The sequence below is a fragment of the Bos indicus genome, chromosome X (assembly GCF_029378745.1).
Source record: "Bos indicus isolate NIAB-ARS_2022 breed Sahiwal x Tharparkar chromosome X, NIAB-ARS_B.indTharparkar_mat_pri_1.0, whole genome shotgun sequence".
Classification (NCBI taxonomy): Eukaryota; Metazoa; Chordata; class Mammalia; order Artiodactyla; family Bovidae; genus Bos; species Bos indicus.
In genome coordinates, this window is record NC_091789.1 from 36791487 (window position 1) to 36818202 (window position 26716).

A 26716-nucleotide genomic window follows, 5' to 3' on the forward strand; every position below is an offset into this window, starting at 1 on the left:
TGTGGCCACACTCGCATCTGAGAGTCCCCTGTGACATCCAGGTGAATACACACTCTACCCTCTTCCTTCCTCTTCTTCCCTCCACCACCTCACCCCCCGACTCAGGACTCTGAGGGCAGGTGACTGGGATCCCTGGTGCAGGTAAAGAAATTGTCATTGTGCTGCTGGCTTAGTTCATCCTCTAAGGTCTTCTGTCTTTTGGCTTGGTTCCCTGAGTGTTAGCACTGGTCCCTGCCCAGAGCCAGCAGCCAGCAGATGTTGACCAGGGGAGGAATAGACACAAAATCACTTTGTTTGATGTGCTGTGGAGAGACCTCAGTCCAGATTCAGAGACTCTTGGCCTCTAAGTGACAGGAGGCTTCCATAATATACCCCTCTACAGCACACTTCGCTGTTGGGAATAAAGTCCAGAGGACGGCCAGCCTAGTTAAATGCCTAGAAGCCCAGCAAGACTGCCAGCAGAGGGCGTCTCAGCATTTCTCTCCACTTAGCTGACTCCCAGGCTTCCCTCATAGCTCAGTAGGTAAAGAATCTGCCTGCAATGTAGGAGATTCGATTCCTGGATCAGGAAGATCTTCTGAAGAAGGAAATGGCAACCTACTCCAGTATTCTTGCCTGGAAAATCCCATGGACAGAGGAGTCTGGCAGGCTACAGTCCATGGGGTCACAAGAGTCAGACATGACTTAGCAACTAAACCACCACCACCAACCAGCTGACTCTCAGCTGTGTGACCTGAGAGGTGGCCCTCAGGCTCTAAGGGTTGAGTGGGAGAGTCATTGGCTCACAACCCGGGAAGGGATTCTCTGTACCACAATTGCTGAGGGCCCAAGCTCCGTGCAGCCCAACGAGCCCCTCCTGCCTCCTCTAGGGAGAGCCTGGAGCTCTCTCTCACTTCTTACCAGGCAGTGCTCACCAGCTCCCTGCCAGCTGCAGCCTGCTTTGATTGCTCAACAGACCTCTTCCTCTACCACCCGCTCTGCTCCAGCTCCCAGCCCCTGGGCGCTCCCAGCCCTGCCTCAAACTCTCCACAGATTCTTGGGCAGCCAAGCAGGCTCCTCCTTTGTGAACCTGCCATTCCCTCACTGGCCACTACTACCTGGGGGATAACTTCTTCCTGGCTTCCAGCAGCCTCTGCATCCACCTGCCCATGGAAACCTCACAAGTGCCAGTGGCTCCTTTCAGGCTGGCATGGTCCTTCTGAACATCACCCCAACATGGCACTCATGCTTCCCTGACTCGAGGGTCCTGCTGCTCTGGGTAAGTGTCAGCACGTCTCTGAGTTGTCCTTCACAGACATGATTGCCTATATAGCATGTTCCATAATGTGGTCTGGTGATTGGAGTGAGTTGCCACAAATGAAGCCCCGAGAGAACAAGTAATTTGTGCAAGTTGACACAACAAGTATGTGGACAAGCCGGAAATCAAACCCATACAGTCTGGCTTCAGAGGCTCACAGGTACATCCAGGCCAATGTATCTTCCTTTGCCAGTTCACACAGGTGATAGACACAGATGCTTCATGTTCTAGTTAGCTTCTGTGAGCAGCCCTACTCCCTTACCTCTCAGCTGAATTAAGATGTGGGAGTTACTTATATTCATTTGGTAGGATATATTCCTCTAGTGCCTGAATGAACCATCCCAAGGCTGTAACAGGATTCCTGTTTCCACATTTCTTTCTTCTCCTCACTGTTCTAGGTTGAGTTAACCTCACTCTTTCTAGAAACAAAGGTCTCCTCTGATTTCTTATTCAAAGAGTGGGAATTTTTGCATAGGAACTGGATTCTTTCATGTAGTCCTAAGCTTCAGGACTGGAGAAAACTGGGATTTCCCCCTCCTGTAGTCTGAGAGCAAACACCTGGCAGGTAATAATAAGGGAGGTCCCTTTCACAGTTCACTGACCAGCTCCAGGCTAATTTGCTTGAGTCGTGTCTGACTCTTTGCGACCCCATGGACTATACAGTCCATGGAAATCTCCAAACAAGATTACTAGAGTGGGTTGCCATTTCCTTCTCCAGGGTATCTTCCCAATTCAGGGATCAAACCCAGGTCTCCTGTATTGCAGACAGATTCTTTACCATCTGTGCCACCAGGGAAGCCCCTCCTAATTTGTAAATAATGCCTCTTGTTGGAGGGGTTTGTTTTAATCATAAAAGTATCACAGGTTGGTTGTAGAAAAAATGTAAAAGGCAGAAAAGTGTAAACAGGAAATAAAATCACTTGTTAGAGAAAAGTACTATTAACATTTTGGTGTATTTTCTTCCACTACTTTTTCTTGCACACCTATATATGTCTATATAGTTATATAACTATAAACAGATTATGGTCATGTACTTGGGTATCACTTTGTATACTGATTTTTATTAAATTTTGTATCATAACTATTACACAAATCATTGAAAACACTTCAAAATCATGATCTTCAGTGTCCCTTTTCACAGTGTTTACTCATAATACTGTGATCCTTCATTTAAATCTCTCTGTACAGGTGTTTTTTTGGTTTTTGTTTTTTGGGTTTTTTTTTTTTTTTTTTTTTTGCCTCTAGAGTAACTTGAACAGGAATTCTCAAGGCGCTTGATCCATGGTATGAATTTCTTACCAAAAATCTATCAAGTTTACATTCTAGCAGCAATGTATGAGAAAACATTTCACCATACCCTAACAGCATGTACTATTATTTTTTAAAATACTTGCCAGTTAGAAAAAGGGAAAATAGTTGTAATTTTGAAATTTTGCCAAGTGTTTTTTTGCCATTCCTTGTTTTATTCCCTCCACATGGGGGTCCCCTTTTAATGACAGAGGCCCTGGAGGACCATAGATCCTTAACGTGAACATTAAGACTTTCCCACTCCTTCTGGTTTCCTCTTTGAAGCACACCCTTCCACTTGAACTCTGGAGCCCATCCTTAATTCTTCCTCCATTCTTTCTCCCATAATTATTGTCTTCTCTCCTTCTGTCAACTTCATCTCTTTCTCCTGAAGTCATGTATACTATGCCTCACTTCTGTTTCTTCTTCTAACATAAAGTATGTCTCCTGGATTTGAGAAATTCCTTCAATGTGTACTCAGCAAGTGACCTCTGTTTCTGAAGTAGGTCCTTGTTGGCTGGCTCCTGTCTTTGTTCTCCTGTGCCTCTTTGCAATGTTGGACAGTGCAGATTAAAACACACACACACACACACACACACACGCACACGCACACACGCACACGCACACACGCACACACACCCTGTCACATCATACTATATTCCCTGCAACTGTAGCTACTTCTGGGCCTCTTCCAAATGCTCGTTGGTCCCATCCCCATCACTGGATGCACCTGTTATCATAGCTGCTACTCATTTGATTTACTTCACACATAGGCCTTTTAGTGATTGCCTTGTCATAATTGAATGTTGTCACAGTGGAGCAGCATAGACAGTAAATACTGGGAGCTGTGGCCCTCAGACTTTTATGTAGGAAGAGGGAGTTCCTACCTCCTTGGCAAAATGTGGTGCAAAACTGAACTTTTCATTAGGGCACATTAGAACTTAGGTAGTAACGTGATGCAAACTTATCTTCACAACAAACTGCATATTTAAAAGTTTTTCATATACTTCTGCTCGTGTTTCACTTGATGTCAGAATTCCACATTTCTAGCCATGTTACATGGCTTCCCTGGTGGCTCAGGTAGTAAAGAATCTGCCTGCAGTGTGGGAGACCCAGGTTTGATCCCTGAGTTAGGAAGATCCCCTGGAGAAGAAAATGGCTACCCACTCCAGTATTCTTGCCTGGAGAAATGCCTAGACAGAGGAGCCTGGAGGGCTATAGTTCATGGGATTGCAAAGAGTCAGACATGACTGAAACAAAAGGAAACCAAAAGCAGTCATTACCCATTAAGCAGTCATTCCTACCTCCGTACTCCCCAGGTCCTGGCAAACACTAATCTGTTTTGTGTCTTTTTGAAGTTGCCTGTTCTGGATATTTCATATTCATGGAATCAAACATGTGGATCTTCTGTCTGTGACATTTGTCTGTGACTCAGCATAATGTTTTTAAGGTTTGTGAATGTTGTGGCATCTAGCAGGACATCATTGATTTTAACTGATTGAATAATATTCAATTGTATGGATATACCATATTTGCTTATCCATTCTTCATTTGATGGAAATTTGGCTTGTTGTTGTTTAGTCGCTAAGTCATGTCCGACTCTTTTGCAACCCCATGGATTGTAGCCCGCCAGGGTAGGGGTTTGTTAATGCCCAGGAGAGGGCCCAGGGGATCCTGAGTATCCAAGATTGTCCTGTTTGACACCTTACCATGTTTCAGGGTTCCACTTTACCTTTGTCAGATCCATACAGGATATGGAGAACTGTAAATGCTGTGCAAGCCATCTCCATAGCATCAGGGACTCTCTCTTCAGCCCAAAACAACAGGCATCCCCGAACTCATCAGCTGTGGGGAACCCTGGGTTTCTAGTGTCAAACACAAGACATCAGTCCATGATGCCAATAAAAATGTCTCACTGAGAAGGTGAAGTAGAGCATCCCAGACACCTTGGAAATTAGACTGTCACCTGTCACACAATGGTGATCTCCTTCCTGTGGCACCTGGAACTTATCCTCAGAGCAGAGTCTTAAACACCTGACAAGTTCCACCAACTCACAACACTATGAATGAAAGAGTGAATGAATGAGGTCATAAGGAAAATATTAGAACATAGAGATAGAGCTGTCTCCCTGACAAAGCCAAAGTTGGGAGATATATTTGACTCAGAGAGACACAGTGTTAAAGAAGTGATGGGTATAGTTTCAGTGTGTAAAGTCCACATAGAGCATGAACTTGGTGTGTTTCCAAGCACTTTCCAGAACCATTAGGATGTTATGTGCATTGGTCCAGGCAGAAATGCCCCAATCAGTTTAGTTCAGTAGCTCAGTCATGTCCGACTATTTGTGACCCCATGGATTGTAGCACACCAGGCCTCCCTGTCCATCACCAACTCCCAGAGTTTACTCAAACTCATGTCCATTGAGTCGGTGATGCCATCCAACCATCTCATCCTGTCGTCTCCTTCTCCTCCTGCCTTCAATTTTTCCCAGCATCAGAGTCTTTTCCAGTGAGTCAGTTCTTCCCATCAGGTGGCCAAAGTATTGGAGTTTCTGCTTCAACATCAGTCCTTCCAATGAATATTCAGGACTGATTTCTTTAGGATGGACTGGTTGGATCTCCTTGCAGTCCAAGGGACTCTCAAGTGTCTTCTCCAACACTGCAGTTCAAAAGCATCAATTCTTTGGCACTCAGCTTTCTTTATAGCCCAACACTCACATCCATACATGACTACTGGAAAAACCATAGTTTTGACTAGACGGACCTTTGTTGGCAAAGTAATGTCTCTGCTTTTTAAAGAAATGCCCCAGGAAGCAGAAATGCCCCAGGAGTCTTGGTCTCTGTCAGGAAGAGTCCAAACAGGTTCAGCTGGGCCTGATGTGTAAATGATTTGGAAGGCCCTCTTCTAAAGTTATGGAATCGAGTTAGTATTTATTTAGGATGAGAAGAAAATTCATGGTGAAATTTAAAAGATGACAATTGATCCATCAAAATCCTAAAATGATATGTACATATACGTATATACATACATATGTGTGTAAGTGTATTATTAGACACTCCAACTATGTCATTGTAGAATCTGAAATGTTTGAGGTGAAAGATATAATGATTTTATTGTGAATCAAAACAGCTCACCTTTGCAAATTAAAAAAAAAAAAAATCACGTAGCCGTGTGATTTTAGCTACATAAACTGGGGTTGTAACAGTTGATTCTTCCTACAAAGAAAAACACACTCAGGTTCATGCTAAATATTTAATGTTTATTTTTACATTGAGTTTTAAAAAATAAACTGGCTTTTCTAACACTTTTCTTCCTTTCCAAAAAAATAATATTTATAAGGAAATGTTGTTTTGAGTTATCATAACAATGCATGAGCTTCAGAATTTACCTGTTACACTACCTTTCACTGTATTCTGAGAGCAGCCATGTTTAGCTGAATGGAGACTTTTCTGTTACCCATTTCCCAGACCCCCCTGGTCCACCTACTGCTCAGGCAGCCTGGAATGACTTACTCATCTGCACTTACACTCCTGGAACCTGTCAGAGCTTGTCGATGTAGAAGTCAAAGGATCATGCTTGCTTTGTTTGGGACAAATCACTGCCTTTTGGGGGAGGACATGGGTCGATGAGGGTAACGCACCTGCTTTGCTACAATCTATGCCAACTGGATGGGCACCTAACAGTCAGCCTGTAATCCCAGGTCTAGAGAAGCCGGCCTGAGTCTATGATGGCTCTAGTCGTGTTCCACAAGGAGACAGACGATAACATGTAGGGGATCCAGTCACTGTCATATAGGAAGACAGCTAGAAGTCTGTCTATTTGGGGAAACCATTCAGTCATTGAAGAAGAGCTACTCCCACAAATGAAATCTCAGGGAAGCAAAGGGTGAACAGTCTTGCAGGGGTTGACAAAACATTTACTGCACGCCAAGGTTTCGTTCAGCCTCACATTACCACATGCAGATGACCCATTAACTTTGGATTTCAGACTGCTTTTCCAAGAACGATTGGGAGGTAGTGGTAGTATACAAGAAACATCTCCATAACTGGCTTCATCTCTCAGGGCTTTTTTTTCCAAATGGATAAGCATGGCAGGGAAAAGTCAGGGCTTATCTTAAGAAGGAATACAACCCATCATGTGTATGCTTAAGGACATAAAGCATAGTCATAATTATATTTTACAGTGATATATGTGCTTCTTAATTAACACATAAAATGCAATGTCTAAAGCATGTCTACCAGCTCTCTAATTTTTATATAATGCTATTTTTAGTAAATATGTATAGATATCTATAATAACTATGAGCTATAGAAATACTAATTTCTGTTGCTGATGAAGAAACATGTACTGCTAATAGCATTGTGGTTTACTGTCTATATTTGTAATTGAAGGAAATGCTAAATTTTAGTTAGTTAAGTAAAAATAAATATGAATTTCCCCCATTCAAGTTTACAGATTCTTTGAGTTCTTCATGTCAAGTTTAGGTCTTAAAGCTGAAAACAGATACTGTTTTTCTCCAGTAAAACAAAAAAATCGTATCTAGCATATAGTAGGTGCTCCAAAATATTTCTTAAGTAAATGAATACACCTGTGCTCCAATCTACTGGTTAAGGGATTAAAATTTCTTCCCCAGTCTCTCACACCAATCTTAATAATGAATTGATAACAAAAGTTACTATTTGATGATAGTTTGACATGTGCCAGGTACTACTGTGTAAATAATGTTCTCTGTTTTTGTTGTTTATTCACTATCTCAGACTCTTGTGAGCCCATGGACTCTAGCCTGCCAGGCTCCTCTGTCCATGCGATTTCCCAGGCAAGAATACTGGAGTGGATTGCCATTCCCTCTCCAGGGGATCTTCCTGACCCAGAGATGGAACCTGCTTCTCCTGCTTGGTAGGCGATTTCTTTATCACTGACCCACCAGGGAAGTATAAATAGTGTCTCATCTTATTCTTATAATGACCTGAGGCAGGTACTATTATTACTCCCATTCTGTTGTTACAGAAAATGAGCCAAATAGATTTTTAGCAATCTCTTTAAGGCTACACAGCTGACATTATAAAGCAGATTTTTTTGATCTAGAGTCTGTGTTGTTAAAGTATTAAGAACTTATTCTGGGTGTCTCAGGCTTGGAGATTGGCCCTCAGTTCTAACACATCCTGCACAGGTCGCCTTTGGTGACTAAGGCTCAGATCAGTTCTCTTTCACCCTCATCTTCTTAGGCTACCTGCAATACCATCTGGGGGATGAACTTGAGCCATTCCCTCAAGTTCACAAATCAACTCAGATCTAAAGACCACTTGGATATCCAGGATCGAATTCTCTTCTGTTCTCCAAATCCCAAAGCCCATTTACTGACTGGACAACTTCCTCTGATATTCTTCAACCTCCCCTACACCAATTCAGTGGTCATCTTCTCTGTGAGGATTTTTCTGACCCTTCCTAAGAGATCTGCTCACCTGGTGTTCCTGCTATACTCTGCATACACTCTATCACCACCTCAGTCATATCACAGCATTCCATTAATTACATACTTGCTCATCCTTATCACTTTGGAGACCATTTCTAGTTTGTTTCTGAGTTCTTAGGAAATAGGACAATGTCTGATACAGTACGTACATAGTAGATGCTTGTAGAATGGATGAATACATGAACGAATGTTATGCAGCAACACTATGGCTGTTATAATAAACATTTGTGAGTGTTATAATAAACACTTTGGTTGCTGTGTTTATTATGACCTAAATACACAATAAATGGTCTAATGTAAAGATATAAATGTAAAGTGTTAAGATGTAAACATGTAAAATGTAAAAATAGAAAAACATGATCCAAGGGAACAATACATTTATAAAATAATAAATCTTAGCAAAGAAAAAGAATTCAGTCAGGGTTACACACAGGAGTACTTTAACAAGAATTTTCATTGAATTCTCTTTAGAAACAGTGGAATCCATGAGACAGCATCTTTAAAATGCTGAAAGGGAAAAAAAAAATTCAACCCAGAATTCTATACACAGGGAACATGTCCTTCAAGAATGAAGGTGAAATAAGTATATTTTGAGATAGATGAAAGCTCAGAGAATTCATCAACAGATCTGCACTAAAAGAATGCTAAAAGAGGCCTTTCAATCTGAAAAAAATATGGTAGTAGAAAGAAACCTTGATTTGAAGAATACTAGAAATGGTAAATATATGGATAAATATTAATATTTTCTCTTAATTTTTAATAACCTGTGACTTTTTAAAGTAAAAATTTGATAATATTATAGGGTTTATAAAATATGCAGTAGAAATATATATGGTAACTACAACATAAAGGATGAGGTTGAGGAGGAATGAGTTGATGTAGTAGAAGAGTTCTTACATTTATGTACAGTATTAATTCCAAGTAGACAGTGAAAAGTTAAGGATATATATCATAATCTCTAGAGCAACCACTAAAAAACAATGCAAAGAAGTATAGCCAAAAATAAAACAGATAAATGAAAAAAAAATTTGATTTCCCAAGATAAGAAAGAGAATACAGCATCAAAAATACATGGGATAGGTGGTAGAAGGATAGTTCTAGGTCCTAACCATTTGAAAAACTGCATTCAATGTAAATGGATTAAACACTCTAAATGAAAGGCAGAGATTATAACAATATAATAAAATAAGCAAGACTTTTTCTGTAAACAAGAAAATAAAATACATTAAAAAATAAAATAAATAAATAAAATAAAAACATAGAAGATGGTGGAGTGGAAGGACATGTGCTCATCTCCTCCTGCAAGAGCACCAAGATCACTACTAGCTGTTGAACAACCATCGACAGGAGAGTGCTAGAACCCACCAAAAAAGGATACTCCACATCCAAAGACAAAGAAGAAGCTGAAGTGAGAGGGTAGGAGGTGTGTAATCACAATAAAATCAAATCCCATACCTGTCAGGTTGGTGACCCAGAAACTGGAGAACAATGATACTGAAGAAGTTCTCCCACTGTTGTGAAAGTTCTGAACCCCACATCAGGCTTCCCAGCATGGGGATCTGACAAAAGGGCCTGAGAATCCCCAGGGAATCTGACCTTGAAGGCCTACACAAGACTGGGGGGAACAGAGACTCCAGGCTTGGAAGGCACAAACAAAATCTTGTGCACACCAAGACCCAGAGGAAAGGAGCAGTGACCCCACAGGAGACTGAACCAAAACTACCTGCTAGGGTTGGAGGGCCTCCTCTGGAGGCGTGGGCTCAGCAGGGGCTCAGTATAAGGATGGGAGAACTGGCAGCAGCAGTCTTGGAAGGTCCCCCTTGGAATAAGCCCTCTTAAACCCTCCCATAGAGCCTATAGACCCCAAGGCTGAGTCATACCAGGCCAAAAAACTAACAAGGAGGGAGCACAACCCCACCTATCACCAGATACCTGAATTAAAGCTTTATTGAGCAAGGCCCTGCCCACCAGAGAAAGACCCAGATTTTCCCACTGCCAGTCCCTCCCATCAGGAATCTTACACAAGCCTTTTAGCCTCCTCCATCAGAGGGAAGACAGAAGAAGCAACAGTAACCATGATCCCACAGTAGCTAGAACAAAAACCATATTACAGAAAGTTAATCAGGATGAAAAAGCAGAAAATTATCTCCCAGACAAAGGGACAAGATAAAATCCCAGAAAAACAACTAAATGAAGTGGGGATAGGCAACCTTCCAGAAAAAGAATTCAGAATAACGATAGTGAAGATGATCCAGGATCTCAGGAAATCAATGGAGAAGATGCAAGATGCTTACCAAAGACCTAGAAGAACTAAAGAGAAAACAGAGATGAATAATACACTAGAAAGAATCAATAGCAGAATAACTGAGGCAGAAGAACGGATAAATGACCTGGAGGACAGAATGGTGGAAATCACTGCCACAGAACAGAATATAGGAAAAAAAGCATGAAAAAGAAAGAAGACAACATAAGAGACCTCTGGAACAACATTAAATGTGCCAACATTTGCATTTTGGGGGTTCCAGAAGGAGAAGAAGTTCCAGAGAGTCCCAGGCAGGATAAAACCAAGGAGGAACACACCAAGACACATAGTAATCAGACTGACAAAAATTAAAGAGAGAGATAAACTATTAAAAACAACAGGGAAAAATGACAATATACAAGGGAACTCCCACCAGGTTATCAGCTGATTTCTCAATAGGAACTCTACAAGCCAGAAGGGAATGGAACAATATGTTAAAAATGATGAAAGGGAAGAACCTACAACCAAGAATATTCTACCCAGGAAGATTCTTATTCAGATTTGATGGAGAAATCAAAATTCTGAAAGAACAATTCTGTCATATTGCTTCCAGACAAGCAAAATTTAAGAAAATTTAACACCACCAAACCAGGTCTCCAAAAAATGCTAAAGGAACTTCTTTAGGCAGGAAATACAAGAGAAGGAAGAGATCTAGGGAAAATAAACCAAAAACAATTAAGAAAATAATAATAGGATCATGAGTGATAGTTGAGTGATAGTTGCTCAGTTATGCCTGACTCTTTGCAACCCCAGGGACTGTAGGTTGCCAGGCCCCCCTCTGTTCACGGAATTCTCCAGGCAAGATTACTGGAGTGGGTTGCCATTTCCTTCTCCAGGGGATCTTCCCAACCCAGGGATCCTGCATTGCAGGAGAGTCTTTAACATCTGAGCCACCAGGGAAGCCTACTATTAAAAGACGTTTCTAAGTATAAAGATAGGTCAACTTAAAAAGTATCAGCAGATACATGCTTGACTTTAGCTTATAATCTATAAACAATACATTAGAATATGTAATGAATCCATACACCTTTTCCAAAGGAATACCCAAGACAGAAGTAGCAATAAAGTTATAAATGACAGTCATTAATCAGATGAAATAATTTAGATGAAGCTTTTCTCTCTCAAAGAGATGGGGACTCGGCAAGTGGTCAGGAAGGAAATATAATGTGCTTATAACTTTGTATGAAAAATGATGTTCAGTTCCACATTGCTGAACATAGTTCTGTTTTTGCCAAATAAATCCTCTACTTCAAGTTATTGTCCAAATGCTTTATTAAATCTCCACTTCTGGCCTTTGTTTGGGAATCTGTTACTTTTGTTGCCACCTCCTAATCACTGTTCTCTGAAGCTTCTACTTCTTTCCTGCTGTCCCCTGACACCTCAGTTGCCCTCGCACTGTCCCCTGAAGCCTTCCCGCTGTCCTCAGAAGTTGTAATATCCTTCCCATGGACCTTCTAGCTCTGGTTGCTCCGTGGCCACATAAAGCTGCGAGTGCCATAAATCATGCCACTTTTCCTGTACTTCTGTTACTGATGCATTAGGGATATCAAAACAAATACCCTGCTTTCCTTTGAGAAAGACAATTCCCTTCACTTTGGAATCAATATCCTCACCCAGCTGCTCTTTAAGTTCTACCCAAGCATAAATAATATTTGGCATTTTAATTGAGCACTGCAAGATCATGGTCACAAAGCTCACTTCAGAGTTGATCAAGGAGCGCTAGTCTACTGATGTGGCACTGGAAATGTGGGCCAGGGCTGCTGCCAGGGCTTCCAGAGCTCCCTTCTCCACAATCAGCTTCTCAGCTGATTGCTTGAAGTGACCGATCATGGTGGGAGGCACAGAGTCCAAGAGCCTGATGGCATCTTCAATGATTACCTTAAATTTAAATGAACTAAATGCACTAATCAAAAGGCATAAACTGGCTGAGCAGATGAAAATATGTGCATATATGCACTTCCACGTACCACATCACTCTGCTTGACCTCCCAAATTGTATGTAATAATTTTATGTTGTTAAGTTAATCATGTTCCCATTTAGTTCAGTTCAGTCGTTGAGTTGTGTCCAACTCTTTGTAACCCCATGGACAACAGCATGCCAGGCCTCACTGTCTATCACCAACTCCCAGAGTTTACCCAAACTCATGTTCATCGAGTTGGTGATGCCATCTAACCATCTCATCCTTTGTCGTCCCCTTCTCTTCCTTCCCTCAATCTTTCCCAGAATCAGTGTCTTTTCAAATGAGTCAGCTTTTCACATCAGGTGGCCAAAGTGTTGGAGTTTCTGCTTCAGCATCAGTCCTTCCAATGGACACTCAGGACTGATCTCTAGGATGGACTGGTTGGACCTCCTTGCAGTCCAAGGAACTCTCAAGTGTCTTCTCCAACATCAAAGTTCAAAAGCATCAATTCTTCGGCACTTAGCTTTCTTTATAGTCCAACTCTCACATCCATACATGACCACTGGAAAAACCATAGCCTTGACTAGATGGACCTTTGTTGGCAAAGTAATGTCTCTGCTTTTTAATATGCTGTCCAGGTTGATGATAACTGTCATTCCAATTGTATGTGTCTTTTCATTTCATGGCTGCAGTCACCATCTGCAGTGATTTTAGACCCCCAAAAATAAAATCAGCCAGTTTCCACTGTTTACCCATCTATTTGCCATGAAGTGATGGGACTGGAAGCCATGGTCTTAGTTTTTTGAATGTTGAGCTTTAAACCAACTTTTCCACTCTCCTCTTTCACTTTCATCAAGAGGCTGTTTAATTATTCTTCACTTTCTGCCATAAGAGTGGTGTAATCTGCATATCTGAGGTTTTTTATATTTCTCTCAGAAATCTCGATTTCAGCTTGTGCTTCATCCAGCCCAGTGTTTCTCATGATGTACTCTGCATATAAGTTAAATAAGCAGGGAGACAATATGCAGCCTTGACATACTCCTTTTCCAACTGGGAACCAGTCTGTTGTTCCATGTTCATTTCTAACTGTTGCTTCCTGACCTGCATACAGATTTCTCAAGAGGCAGGTCAGGTGGTCTGGTATTCCCATCTCTTTCAGAATTTTCCACAGTTTATTGTGATCCACATAGACCAAAGGCTTTGGCATAGTCAATAAAGGAGAAATAGAGCTACTGATAGCTCTGGAGAAATAACTCCAGAAAGAATGAATGGATGGAGCCAAAATAACAACACCACCAAGTTGTGGATGGGACTGGTGATAGAAGCAAGATTCGATGCTGTAAAGAGCAATATTGCATAAGAACTTGGAATGTTAGGTCCATGAGTCAAGGCAAACTAGAAATGGTCAAATAGCAGATGGCAAGAGTGAACATCGACATTCTAGGAATCAGCGAACTAAGATGGACTGGAATGGGTGAATTTAACTCAGATGACCATTACTGTGGGCAGGAATCCCGTAGAAGAAATGGAGTAGCCATCATAGTCAACAAAAGAGTCCAAAATGCAGTACTTGGATGCAATCTCAAAAATGACAGAATGATCTCTGTTCATTTCCAAGGCAAACCATTCAATATCTCGGTCATCCAAGTCTATGCCCCAACCAGTAACGCTGAAGAAGCTGAAGTTGATCAGTTCTATGATCTATAAGACCTTTTTAGAACTAACACCCCCAAAAGATGTTCTTTTCATTATAGGGGGTTGGAATGCAAAAGTAGGAATTCAAGAAACACCTGGAGTAACAGGCAAATTTGGCCTTGGAGTACAGAATGAAGCAGGGCAAAGGCTAATAGAGTTCTGCCAGAAGAATGGACTGGTCATAGCAAACACACTCTTCCAACAACAAAAGAGAAGACTCTACACGTAGATATCACCAGATGGTCGACACCAAAATCAGATTGATTATATTCTTTGAAGCCAAAGATGGAGAAGCTCTATGCAGTCAGCAAAAACAAGACTGGGAGCTGACTGTGGCTCAGATCATGAACTCCTTATTGCCAAAATCAGACTGAAATTGAAGAAAGTGGAGGAAACCACTAGATGATTCAGGTATGACCTATATCAAATCCTTTATGACTATACAGTGGAAGTGAGAAATAGATTTAAGGGACTAGATCTGATAGAGTGCCTGATAAACTATGGATGGAGATTTGTGACATTATACAGGAGACAGGAGTCAACACCATCCCCAAGAAAAAGAAATGCAAAATATCAAAATGGCGTTTTTATTTCTGGCTTACTTCACTCTGTATAATAGGCTCCAGTTTCATCCACCTCATTAGAACTGATTCAAATGTATATAATATCATATAAGAAATGAATCGCTAGTCCAGGTTCAATGCAGGATACAGGAAGCTTGGGGCTGGTGCACTGGGATGACCCAGAGGGATGGTATGGGGAGGGAGGTGGGAGGGGGGTTCAGGATTGGGAACACATGTACACCTGTGGCAGATGCATGTTGATGTATGGCAAAACCAATATAATATTGTAAAGTAAAAAAAATAATAATAATAAAAAAAAGAAAATGAAAAAAAAAATCAAAATGGCTGTCTGAGGAGACTTACAAATAGTTGTGAAAAGAAGGGAGGCAAAAAGCAAAGGAGAAAAGGAAAGATATACCCATTTGAATGCAGAGTTCCAAAGAATAGCAAGGCGAGATAAGAAAGCCTTCCTCAGGATCAATGCAAATACATAGAGGAAAACAACAGAATGGGAAAGACTAGAGATCTCTTCAAGAAAATTAGAGATACCAAGGGAACTTATACAAAGAAGGGCTCAATAAAGGACAGAAATGGTACGGACCTAACAGAACGAGAATATATTAAGAACAGGTGGCAAAAATACACAGAAGAACTGTACAAAAATATCTTCATGACCCAGATAATCACGATGGTGTAATCACTCACTTAATGCCAGACATCCTGGAATGTGAAGTCAAGTGAGCCTTAGGCAGCATCACTATGAACAAAGCTATTGGAGGTGCTGGAATTCCAGTTGAGCTATTTCAAATCCTGAAAGATGATGCTTTGAAAATGTTGCACTAAATATGCCAGCAGATTTGGAAAACTCAGCAGTGGCCACAGGACTTGAAAAGGTCAGTTTTCATTCCAATCCCAAGAAAGGTAATGCCAAAGAATGCTCAAAGTGCTGCACAATTGCACTCATCTCACACACTAGTAAGTAATGCTTAAAATTCTCCAAACTAGGCTTTAGCAATACGTGATCTGTGAACTTCCTGATGTTCCAGCTGGTTTTAGAAAAGGCCAAGGAACCACAGATCAAATTGCCAACCTCGGCTGGATCATTGAAAAAGCAAGAGAGTTCCAGAAAAACATCTATTTCTGCTTTATTTTCTATGCCAAAGCCTTTGACTGTGTGGATCACAATAAACTGTGGGAAATTCTGAAAGAGATGGGAATACCAGACCACCTGACCTGCCTCTTGAGAAATCTGTATGCAGGTCAGGAGGCAACAATTAGAACTGGACATGGAACAACAGACTGGTTCCAAATAGGAAAAGGAGTACATCAAGGCTGTATATGGTCACCCTACTTATTTAACTTATATGAAGAGTACATCATGAGAAATGCTGGGCTGGAGGAAGCACAAGGTGGAATCAAGTTTGCCAGGAGAAATATCAGTAACCTCAGATATGCAGATGACTCCATCCTTATGGCAGAAAGTGAAGAAGAGCTAAAGAGCCTCTTGATGAAAGTAAAAGAAGAGGGTGAAAAAGTTGGTTTAAAGCTCAACATTCAGAAAACGAAGATCATGGCACCCGGTCCCATCACTTCATGGGAAATAGATGGGTAAACAGTGGAAACAGTGTCAGACTTTATTTTCGGGGCTCCAGAATCACTGCAGATGGTGATTGCAGCCATGAAATTAAAAAAGTTACCCCTTGGAAGGAAAGTTATGACCAACCTAGCTAGCATATTAAAAAGCAGAGATATTACTTTGCCAACAAAGGTCCATCTAGTCAAGGCTATGGTTTTTCCAGAGGTCATGTGTGGATGTGAGAATTGGACTATAAAGAAAGCTGAGCACTGAAGAGTTGATGCTTTTGAACTGTTGGGTTGGAGAAGACTCTTGAGAGTCCCTTGGACTGCAAGGAGATCCAACCAATCCATCCTAAGGCAGATCAGTCATGGGTGTTCATTGGAAGGACTGATGTTGAAGCTGAAACTCCAATACTTTGGCCACCTGATGTGATGAGCTAACTCATTGGAAAAGACCCTGATGGTGGGAAAGATTGAGGGCAGTAGGAGAAGGGGACGGCAGAGGATGAGATGGTTGGATGGCATCACTGACTCGATGAACATGGGTTTGGGTGGACTCCAGGTATTGGTGATGGACAGGGAGGCCTGGTGTGCTGCAGTTCATGGGGTTGCAAAGAGTCGGACACGACTGAGTGACTAAGCTGAACTGAACTCTTCTGCCTTTTCTAAAACCAGCTTGAACATCAGGAAGTTCACGGTTCACATATTTCTGAAGCCTGGCTTGGAGAATTTTGAGCATTACTTTAGTAGCATGTGAGATGAGTGCAATTGTGCATTAGCTAGAACATTCTTTGGCATTGCCTTTCTTTGGGATTGGAATGAAAACTGACCTTTTCCAGTCCTGTGGCCACTGCTGAGTTTTCCAAATTTGCTGGCCTATTGAGTGCAGCACTTTCACAGCATCATCTTTCAGATTTAAAATATCTCAACTGGAATTCCATCACATCCACTAGCTTTGTTCATAGTGATGCTGCCTAAGGCTCACTCGACTTCACATTCCAGGATGTCTTTTTCTAGGTGAGTGATCACACCATCGTGGTTATCTGGGTCATGTAGATCTTTTCTGTACAGTTCTTCTGTATATTTTTGCCACCTCTTCTTAATATCTTCTACTTCCGTTAGATGCATACCATTTCTGTCCTTTATTTGCATGAAATATTACCTTTGTATCTCTAATTTTCTTGAAGAGATCTCTAGTCTTTCCCATTCTATTATTTCGCTCTATTTCTTTGCACTGATCACTGAGGAAGGCTTTCTTATCTCTCCTTGCTATTCTTTGGAACTCTGCAATCAAATGGGTATATCTTTCCTTTTCTCTTTTGCTTTTCACTTTTCTGCTTTTCATAGCTATTTGTAAGGCCTCCTCAGACAGCCATTTTGTTTTTTGACATTTCTTTTTCTTGGGGATGGTCTTGATCCTTGTCTCCTGTACAATGTCATGAATCTCCGTCCATAGTTCTTTAGGCACTCTGTCTATCAGATATAGCCCCTTAAATCTATTTGTCACTTCCACTTTTTAATCATAAGGGATTTCATTTAGTTCATACCTGAATGGCCTAGTGTTTCCCTCACTTTCTTCAATTTAAGTCTGAATTTGGCAATAAGGAGTTCATGATCTGAGCCACAGTCAACTCTGAGTCTTGTTTTTGTTTACTGTATAGAGCTTCTCCATCTTTGGCTGCAAAGAATATAATCAATCTGATTTTGGTGTTGGCCATCTGGTGATGTCCATGTGTAGTGTCTTCTCTTGTCTTTTGGAAGAGGTTGTTTGCTATGACAAGTGTGTTCTCTTGGCCAAACTCTATTAGCCTTTGTGCTGCTTCATTCTGTACTCCAAGTCCAAATTTGCCTGTTATTCCAGGTGTTTCTTGACTTCCTACTTTGGCATTCCAGTCCCCTGTAATGAAAAGGACATCTTTTGGGGGAGGGGTGTTAGTTCTAAAAGGTCTTTTAGGTCTTCATAGAACCATTCAGCTTCAGCTTCTTCAGTGTTACTGGTCTGGACATGAACTTGGATTACCATGATATTGAATGGTTTGCCTTGGAAACGAACAGAGATTATTCTGTCGTTTTTGAGATTGCATCCAAGTACTGCATTCTGTACTCTTTTGTTGACTATGATGGCTACTCCATTTCTTCTAAGGGATTCCTGCTGACAGTAGTAGATACTAATGGGCATCTGAGTTAATTAACCCATTCCAGTCCATTTTGGTTTGCTGATTCTTAGAATATTGACGTTCACTCTTGCCATCTCCTGTTTGACAAATTCCAATTTGCCTTGATTCATGGACCTGAGATTCCAGGTTCCTATGCAATATTGTTCCCATTGGAGCTTGAAATTGTAATTATCTTTTTTTTTTTTTTCTGGCTCTTGATTGTGAAAACTGATTAGCGTCTTTTACTATTGTGATTATGTAACTAATAATACTCCATACCACTGTAGGACGATTGGTCAACAGAAAGATAATAAAATTCTATATAACCAAAACTATCATTTACTGGAAAAACCTGTAATCACTTTTTAAAATCCAGGTACATATAAGAATTATGTTGGAATTTTTTTGCAAAATGCAAATGCCCAAGTATTGCTCTTTTTCTCCAAAGGTTCAGATATGTTTCTAATGAGCAGTCATGTTTTAAAAAACCTGTTATGTAAAGCAATTATCCTTCAACTAAAAAATTAAATTAAAGAAACCTGGACTATATAAAGCTCTTTTACTTTTACTGTTTCACTTTTTCTATTTTATATTAAGTCCTCCCATTTTACTTAGTTTCTGTTTTCCAACTTCTCCATCTCTTTTTTTCCCTGATATTCTTTCCCAAGCCTTTATCAAGCATACTACAAAAGCTTTTGTATACATATATATAAATAGTATGCATAAATATATATATATTTTAGAAAACATGTTTTTTTGGCTAACTAAAAATTTTATGATATTTTGATTATACATGTTTGACAGTATGAGTAGAATGCTAGATTTCTAATTTACAAGATAGAACTGCAACAAGCAACAAAGTTTTACTGTATAGCACAGGGAACTATAATCAATATCTTGCAATAAAGCAAATTAAAAATAATATATGTGCATATGTTTAACTGAATCAAATTGCTGTGCACCTCAATATTATAAGTGAAGTATACTTCCATTTTTTATATATATATAATATAAAGACATAGATGGTTGATAGTAAGAGGATTCAAAACAATACAACCATGCAAAGGGTTAGCATAGAAAAGTGGGAAAGGTGATATTAATACTAAACAAAGTAGAGTTAAATACAGTAAGTATTACCTGAAATAAATGGTAATAATGATATAAGGATCAATTAATCAGGAGTATATACAATTCATAAGTGTATTTGCACCCAATAAGAGAACTTAAAATATCTGAAAGAAAATTTGATAGACTAAAGGGAGGAGATATTTCCACAATTTTAGTTGGAAATTTTAACACCACTGCTTCAGTGATTGATACAACAACTAGGCAAGAAATCAGTAAATAGATGGAAGATCTGTATGACATTATCAATCACCTTTACTTCACCGACACTTATAGAATAGTATATCTAACAATTGCAGAATATAGATTATTTGCAAGAGCACACTGTACGTTCATCTGGGTAGATCAAATGCCAGGCCATGAAACAAGTCTCAATAGAAAGAGAAATTTTGTATAGTAAGTTATCTGAGTCCACAGTTGCATCCCATTGCAAATTAATAACAATAATATATCTCCAAATATTTAGAAGTTCAACATCACACTTCTGGAAAACCCATGGATCAAAGAAGAAAACACAAAGGAATTTAGAAAAATTTTCAAATGGTATAACAATGAAAATAAAACATCAAAATTACTGGGAGGCAACAAAAGAGGGATAAGAAGAAAATTTATTGCTTTAAATGAATATATTATAAAAGAAAGGTATGAAAGCAATGCCCTAAGTTCCCATGTAAAGAAGCTAGAAAAGGAAAAGCAAAGTAAATCCAAAATAAGTAGAAACAATGAAATAATAGAACTAAGAGCTTAAGTCAATGAAATAGAAGACAAACCATGGAGAAAATTAGCAAAAGAATCCATTTTAAAAAACCATGGAATTTATAATGATCACCAAAATTAATGAAGAAAGAAGAGAAAGTACACCAATCATCAATATCAGGAATGAAAGAGGGAAACTGCTATAGATCATGTTGTTGTTGTTTTTCAGTCCCTAAGTCATATCTGTGTCTTTGCGACCCAATGGACTGCAGCATGCCAGGCTCTTTTGTTCTCTACTGTCTCCAGAGTTTGCTCAAATTCATGTCCACTGAGTCAGTGATGCTATCCAACCATCTAATCTTCTGCTTCACCCTTCTCCTTTTGCCTTCAATCTTTCCGAGCATCGGGGTGTTTTCCAATGAGCTGGCTCTTCGCATCAGGTGGCCTTTGGTTTCAGTTTCAGCAACAGTCTTTTCAATGAATATTCAGGGTTTATTTCCTTTATGACTGACTGGTTTGATCTCCTTGCAGTCCAAGGGACTCTCAAGAGTCTTCTCCTACACCACAATTTGAAGGCATCAATCCTTTGCTGCTCAGCCTTCTTTATGGTCTCACACCTGTACATGACTACTGGAAAAAGTACCATAGCTTTGACTATATGGACCTTTGTCTGCAAAGTGATATCTCTGCTTTTTAATGCACTGTCTAGGTTTGTCATAGCTTTCCTTCCAGGGAGCAAGCGTCTTTTAATTACATGGCTGCAGTCACTGTCCACAGTGATTTTGGAGCCTAAGAAAATAAAGGTGGCTCAGATGGTAAGGAAGCTGCCTGCAATGCAGAAGACCCAGGTTCGATCCTTGGGTCAGAAAAGTCACCTGGAGAAGGCAATGGCGACCCACTCCAGTATTCTTGCCTAGAAAATTTCATGGACAGAGGAGCCTGGTGGGCTACAGTCCATGGGGTCACAAAGAGTTGGACACAACAGAGTAACGAACACAAGAAAATAAAATATGTCCCTACTCCCACTTCCCCACCCCCTCCTATCTGCCACGAAGTTATAGGACTGGATGCCATGATCTTAGTTTTTTGAGTGTTGAGTTTCAAGTCAGCTTCTTCACTCTCCTCTTTCACTCTGATCAAGAGGCTTTTTTGTTCCTTTTCACTTTCTGCCATTGGAGTGGTATCATCTACATATCTGAGGTTACTGATATTTCTCCCAGGAATCTTGATTCCAGCCTGTGCTTCATCCAGCCCAGCATTTCACATGATGTACTCTGCATATAAGTTAAATAAGCAGGGTGACAATATACAGTCTTGTCATACTCCTTTCCCAATTTGGAACCAGTCAGTTGTTTCATTCTAACTGTTGCTTCTTGACCTGCATACAGGTTTCTCAGGAATAGATAAGGTGATCTAGTACTCCCATCTCTTTAAGAATCTTCAACAGTTTGTTGTGGTCCACCCCTAGATAGCATATTGAAAACCAGAGATATTACTTAGCCAACAAAGGTCCATCTAGTCAAGGCTATGTTTTTTCCAGTGGTCATGTATGGATGTGAGAGTTGGACTGTGAAGAAGGCTGAACGCTGAAGAATTGATGCTTTTGAACTGTGGTGTTGGAGAAGACTCTTGAGAGTCCCTTGGACTGCAAGGAGGTCCAACCAGTCCATCCTAAAGGAGATCAGTCCTAGGTGTTCATTGGAGGGACTGATGCTGAAGCTGAAACTCCAATATTTTGGCCACCTCATGCGAAGAGTTGACTCATTGGAAAAGACTCTGATGCTGGGAGAGATTAGGGGCAGGAGGAGAGGGGACGACAGAGGATGAGATGGCTGGATGGCATCACCGACTCAATGGACATGAGTTTGGGTGAACTCCGGGAGTTGGTGATGGACAGGGAGGCCTGGCGTGCTGTGATTCATGGGGTCGCAAAGAGTCAGACACGACTGAGTGACTGAACTGAACTGAACTGACTGACACAATTAAAGGCCTTAGTGTAGTCAGTGAAGCAGAAGTAGATGTTTTTCTGGAATTCCTGTGCTTTCTCCATGATCGAACAAATGTTGGCAATTTGATCTCTGGTTCCTTTGCCTTTTCTAAACTCAACTTTTACATCTGAAAGTTCATGTACTGCTAAGGTCTAGCTTTAAGGATTTTGAGTATATCCTAGCTAGTATGTTTCTGAAACTTGCAAATCTTGGCAATGGGAGAAACAGCACCATAAATGGGTTCCAGGTTCATAGTGGATATTACCTCCTAGCAGCCTGAGCTGTGATTCTCCTTGCCACATGCTCCATACAGAAAGCATACCAATTCACCCTAAACGTTTTGGGCACCACAGGATCTGCTACATGATAAGAGTCAAGAGGCTGACCTACTAGCATGGAGAGTCTGTTTTAGCTGTGGATCCACATTAGCCTGGGTGTGGTAGGAATAACAAGTGCTTTTTGAATTCTTGGATGGTGGCCAAAATCTCTGCAATTACCATAAGGATAAGCTACCCCATTTTACTTCCTCTATTTATAAGAAAGGTGATTTGCTCCTTCTGAACCTCATAGCTCTTTCTCCAGTGGCCAGGGAGTATGGGGCAGTAGACAGGAGATGAGAGTCTGTCTCTGCCCAGAAATTTATGAAGTCAGGAGGCTTCCTGGAGCAGTCTATTCCAGCAGGGTGAGCAGAGACCATTATGTGGTGGATTATGGAAGAAAAGGATGGGGACAAACTTCCACACCCAGTCTTAACTCTGCATCCCTCAGAAGCGGCAGAAGATGATTTCAGTGTTTTCAGAGGTACAACCAGTTGGAGCACAGAGATTATAGGAAGCAACAGAACGTTAGGATAGCCCTGACACTTACCAGACACATAGAAATAGATGACCATTCATCACCATATTTATCCTCACAGCAATGATTGTGAGGGAGGCATGTATAGCCTGGCCCATAAAAAGCCCTCAATAAATGAAAAAAAATTATGCACAGTCCTCTCAAGTCTACCCAGGTCCAAAATCCCTTGCTATCATATAAAATGCAAAATGTGTCAATTGATTAATTATTTAATTAATACCTGCCGATACTATAGTAGGAGTACAGATGAGAAGAAGACCCACTCCCCCACATCCAAATTTCAGCCTGTTTCTCTCCTGGCTGCTGACTTGGACTTGCATAGCTAAGTCTGGTAGCTCACATCTTAATGGATAAGTCATTCTTTAACACGAGTATGTCATAATACTGAGATAAACAGGTAAACCCCAGCTCTGGTGAGAGAACAGAGGACTTTCTTTGACATCTGCATCCTGAGGAACCCCTCGAGCAGGAGGTAACACTTTGCAGCTTTGGGGACCCCTAGACCGGGATGGCAAGATGTGAGCTGCAGACACCCACAGCCTATAAGATATTTATGAATAACTGGGGAGACACCCGAGCCCACCCACTCAGCGGGCACATCTTCAATCAGGACAGACTGTGACAGTCTTGCTTCTTTTCCCTAGGAGGACGATTTCAGTGAGCACAAGCTTTTAATGACTGCCCTCCGACCTCCTTGCCTCGGCCTTCCATGCGCCCAGCTTGTGCTGCCTCCCTCCAAGGCCACGTGAGCCTTGTGCCTGCATGAGCCCCCACCAGGTCTCACGGCCATGTGGAACTGGGCGTGACTGTGGATGTTGGCACAGAAGGAAAGGATGACAGCTTCACCCGAGAAGCAGAATAGGCAGCGATCAACCCCATGTTGAACCAGGTCAACACCTGCCTGGACCACCTGAAGGAGAGGAATGTCCACCTCCCTGGCCACTTCCAGGAGTGCTTGAATCTAACTGGCAGACACATTTTGAGTTCCAGCAGCCATGCTCAGAGGCCCCAAGCGATTGGCAGCCCCTAGTGGAGCCCTAAGGGCTCAGGAGCCAGGCCTCAACCCTGCCTGCCTGAGCCAGGCTCTAGCCTGAGCCCTCACCACCTGGCTTAGGGCGGCCTGCAGATGTCCTAGGGGATCTGCCTGCCTGGGCCATCCTTCTGGTACTTCTCTTTGTGTCCCTGGCATACCCCCACCTCCTGGCAGGTGTGGGCCTGTGACCCACCCAACTTGCCTGACTGCCCAACTCCTGGATGCTCTCACTCTGCCCAGGCCTTGAGTGTTCACATTGAACTAGTCTCCAACAGTGTGTGCACACTCACATACACACACATAAAAGGTCCTTAATATTCTCAAGTTTATATAATATGTGCAAATCTCATACAAAAGAAGGGGTTAGGCTTGGTTTGGTGGATTCTAAATGGAGGCCTAAATGTCCCTTTTGAGAGGGTCCTTGGCTTTATCAGGGGAGTTCGAATACCTTCAGGCTTGACATCAACCACAATTACAAAAATGCATATGCTAAGCAGTGTGCAGATGTTACCTGATGGTAAGTGTTCCTGGGAACTGGTAGAATAATCCCAGAGGAGGGGGTCAGGATCTCCCTGAGCCTTCTGAGTTTCAGCCTCTGAGAAGAACCCTTTTTTCCTAACCTCCATAAGCACTCCCTCCACTCTGTGCTAGGTATTACTGCAGGGGTGTCCTTGATCCCTTGGCAGTTGTTTTGCCTTAAAGGCAGTTTCCAGTTAGTCTCTGGAAGGTGTGTATCTGTCCTGATTCCCTCTGTAAGTTTCCAGCATCAACTGGTACAGGTACTTTGGGGCGAGGCCTAGAGGAAGTTTCACAAGTGTTACAATGGATTCATCTGACCATCCTCTATTCTAAGGACTCTGGGTGTGAAAAAATCATGCCTGGGAATTGAACATGAGCTATTCCTTTGTTAGGCTAGTGTGGTGACTAAAATGCTAGACACTTCTGTCATGAAGTGGCCCCTTTTCCTCTGCACATAAATACATAGGGCCCATGGGATGGAATAAACGGACAGCAATTATTGAATCATATCATGAAAATGACAGTTTAATCCTTCTCAGTAGGAATGACTTCATCTTTGCACTATAAGCATTTTATCTTTCCAACTTGGGGACAAAGGAGGGTTAATAAGCAGTTGATTTCAGTACTCCTTTTCCCCGGAAAAGATTAGTGCAAGCTATTCAGGATTCTATCATTCCCTTTGTCAGCGAATTAAAAAGAAATGGAAATATGATTCAGTCAGGACCAGTGAGAGGTGAAAAGTGCACTAGGGTGCTTCTAAGGAATGTTTCCCCTCTCCTAAGAACTAAATGCACAGAGGGGTGGTCCTTTTGTTTTCCCTGTGGAAATTGTTAGATCTGGATGTGACTCCTGGGAACTGCTGTAGCCATCTTGCCAAGAGCCTGATAATGAAGCCAAATCATGGAGGATGACAGATACAAGGGAATCACAAAGAAGTGAAACTGGAGCTCTGTGTCTAGAGCCTGCTATACCTCTGGACCTCTCCACTGATGACACTAAAAAAAAGTGGGGGGGGGGGAGCTCTTATTAAGTATGTAACAGGTATTGGAAACACATGTATATGGTTTCCTCTGTGTGTGTATCTTGCTCAATGTAAATTATTAGAGTCACTGGACTTCCTTGGAGAAGGCAATGGCACCCCACTCTAGTACTCTTGCCTGGAAAATCCAATGGATGGAGGAGCCTGGTAGGCTGCAGTCCATGGGGTCATGAAGAGTCAGACGCGACTGAGCGACTTCACTTTCACTTTTCACTTTCATGCATTGGAGAAGGAAATGACAACGCACTCCAGTGTTCTTGCCTGGAGAATCCCAGGGACAGAGGAGCCTGGTGGGCTGCCGTCTCTGGGGTCGCACAGAGTCAGACACGACTGAAGCGATTTAGCAGTAGCAGGACTTCCTTGGTGGTACAGTGGATAAGAATCTGCCTACCAATGTAGGGGACACAGGTTTGATCCCTGGTCTTGGAAGATACCACATGCGTGGAACAACTAAGCCCATGTGCCGCAACTACCAAGCCCACATGCAGCAACTACTGAAGCCTGTGCACCTAGAACCTGTGTTCCACAACAAGAAGCCACTGCAGTGAGAAGCCCATGCACCACAACAAAGAGTAGTCCTCACTCTCCACAACCAGACAAAGCCCACATGAAGCAATGAAGCCCCAGCACAACCAAAAAAAAAAAAAAAAGTCATTTAAAAACTAAATTATTAAAGTCACTGAAGTCAAGTATTAGCCATCATCCAAATTGGTACTGATTTATGGAAGGAGTTTGATGCAAATAAATTAGATGAATAAACGGAGGCTGAAGAAGGGGAGGAGATTTGCCTAAGGTCACTCTGAAAGTTAGTAGCAGATATAAGACTAGAATCCTAGTATTGGCCTTGGAGAGGCTGCAACTCTCCAAATATTCTAGGATGCTAATGAAGAGTAGCAGGGACAAGAAAAAGAGATATCAAAATGACAGACTTTCAAGAGGCATCTCTCTAAATGACCTGTCATCAGATATATTTTTTAAATATGCATTTTAAAATAATATATCAACAGAGGGATGGCTTGGGAAAACTAGCTGTCTCAGCCTGACATATATCTCTGCCCATCTCAAGATTTAGGATATGGCACTGTGGGCAGAGTGAGCTCTACAGGAAAGGTGCCCCTCACCTCTCTTTTCCTAATCTAGACTTCCCTTTGCTTAAGTTCTCCTCTTCCCAGGTCGTAGACCTGGCCTGTGAGGAAGACACATAAGCAGCC

At 41.5% G+C, this 26716-nt stretch overlaps 1 long non-coding RNA gene across 1 annotated transcript; it reads left to right on the forward strand.

Annotated features, from left to right (window-relative positions):
- Positions 1–1064: 1064 nt before the first annotated feature.
- Positions 1065–26190, forward strand: LOC139181313 (uncharacterized). The gene is made up of 3 exons (XR_011565306.1): positions 1065–1258; positions 7340–7478; positions 23559–26190. It is a non-coding gene; the product is annotated as an uncharacterized lncRNA (long non-coding RNA).
- The last annotated feature ends 526 nt before the right edge of the window (positions 26191–26716 follow it).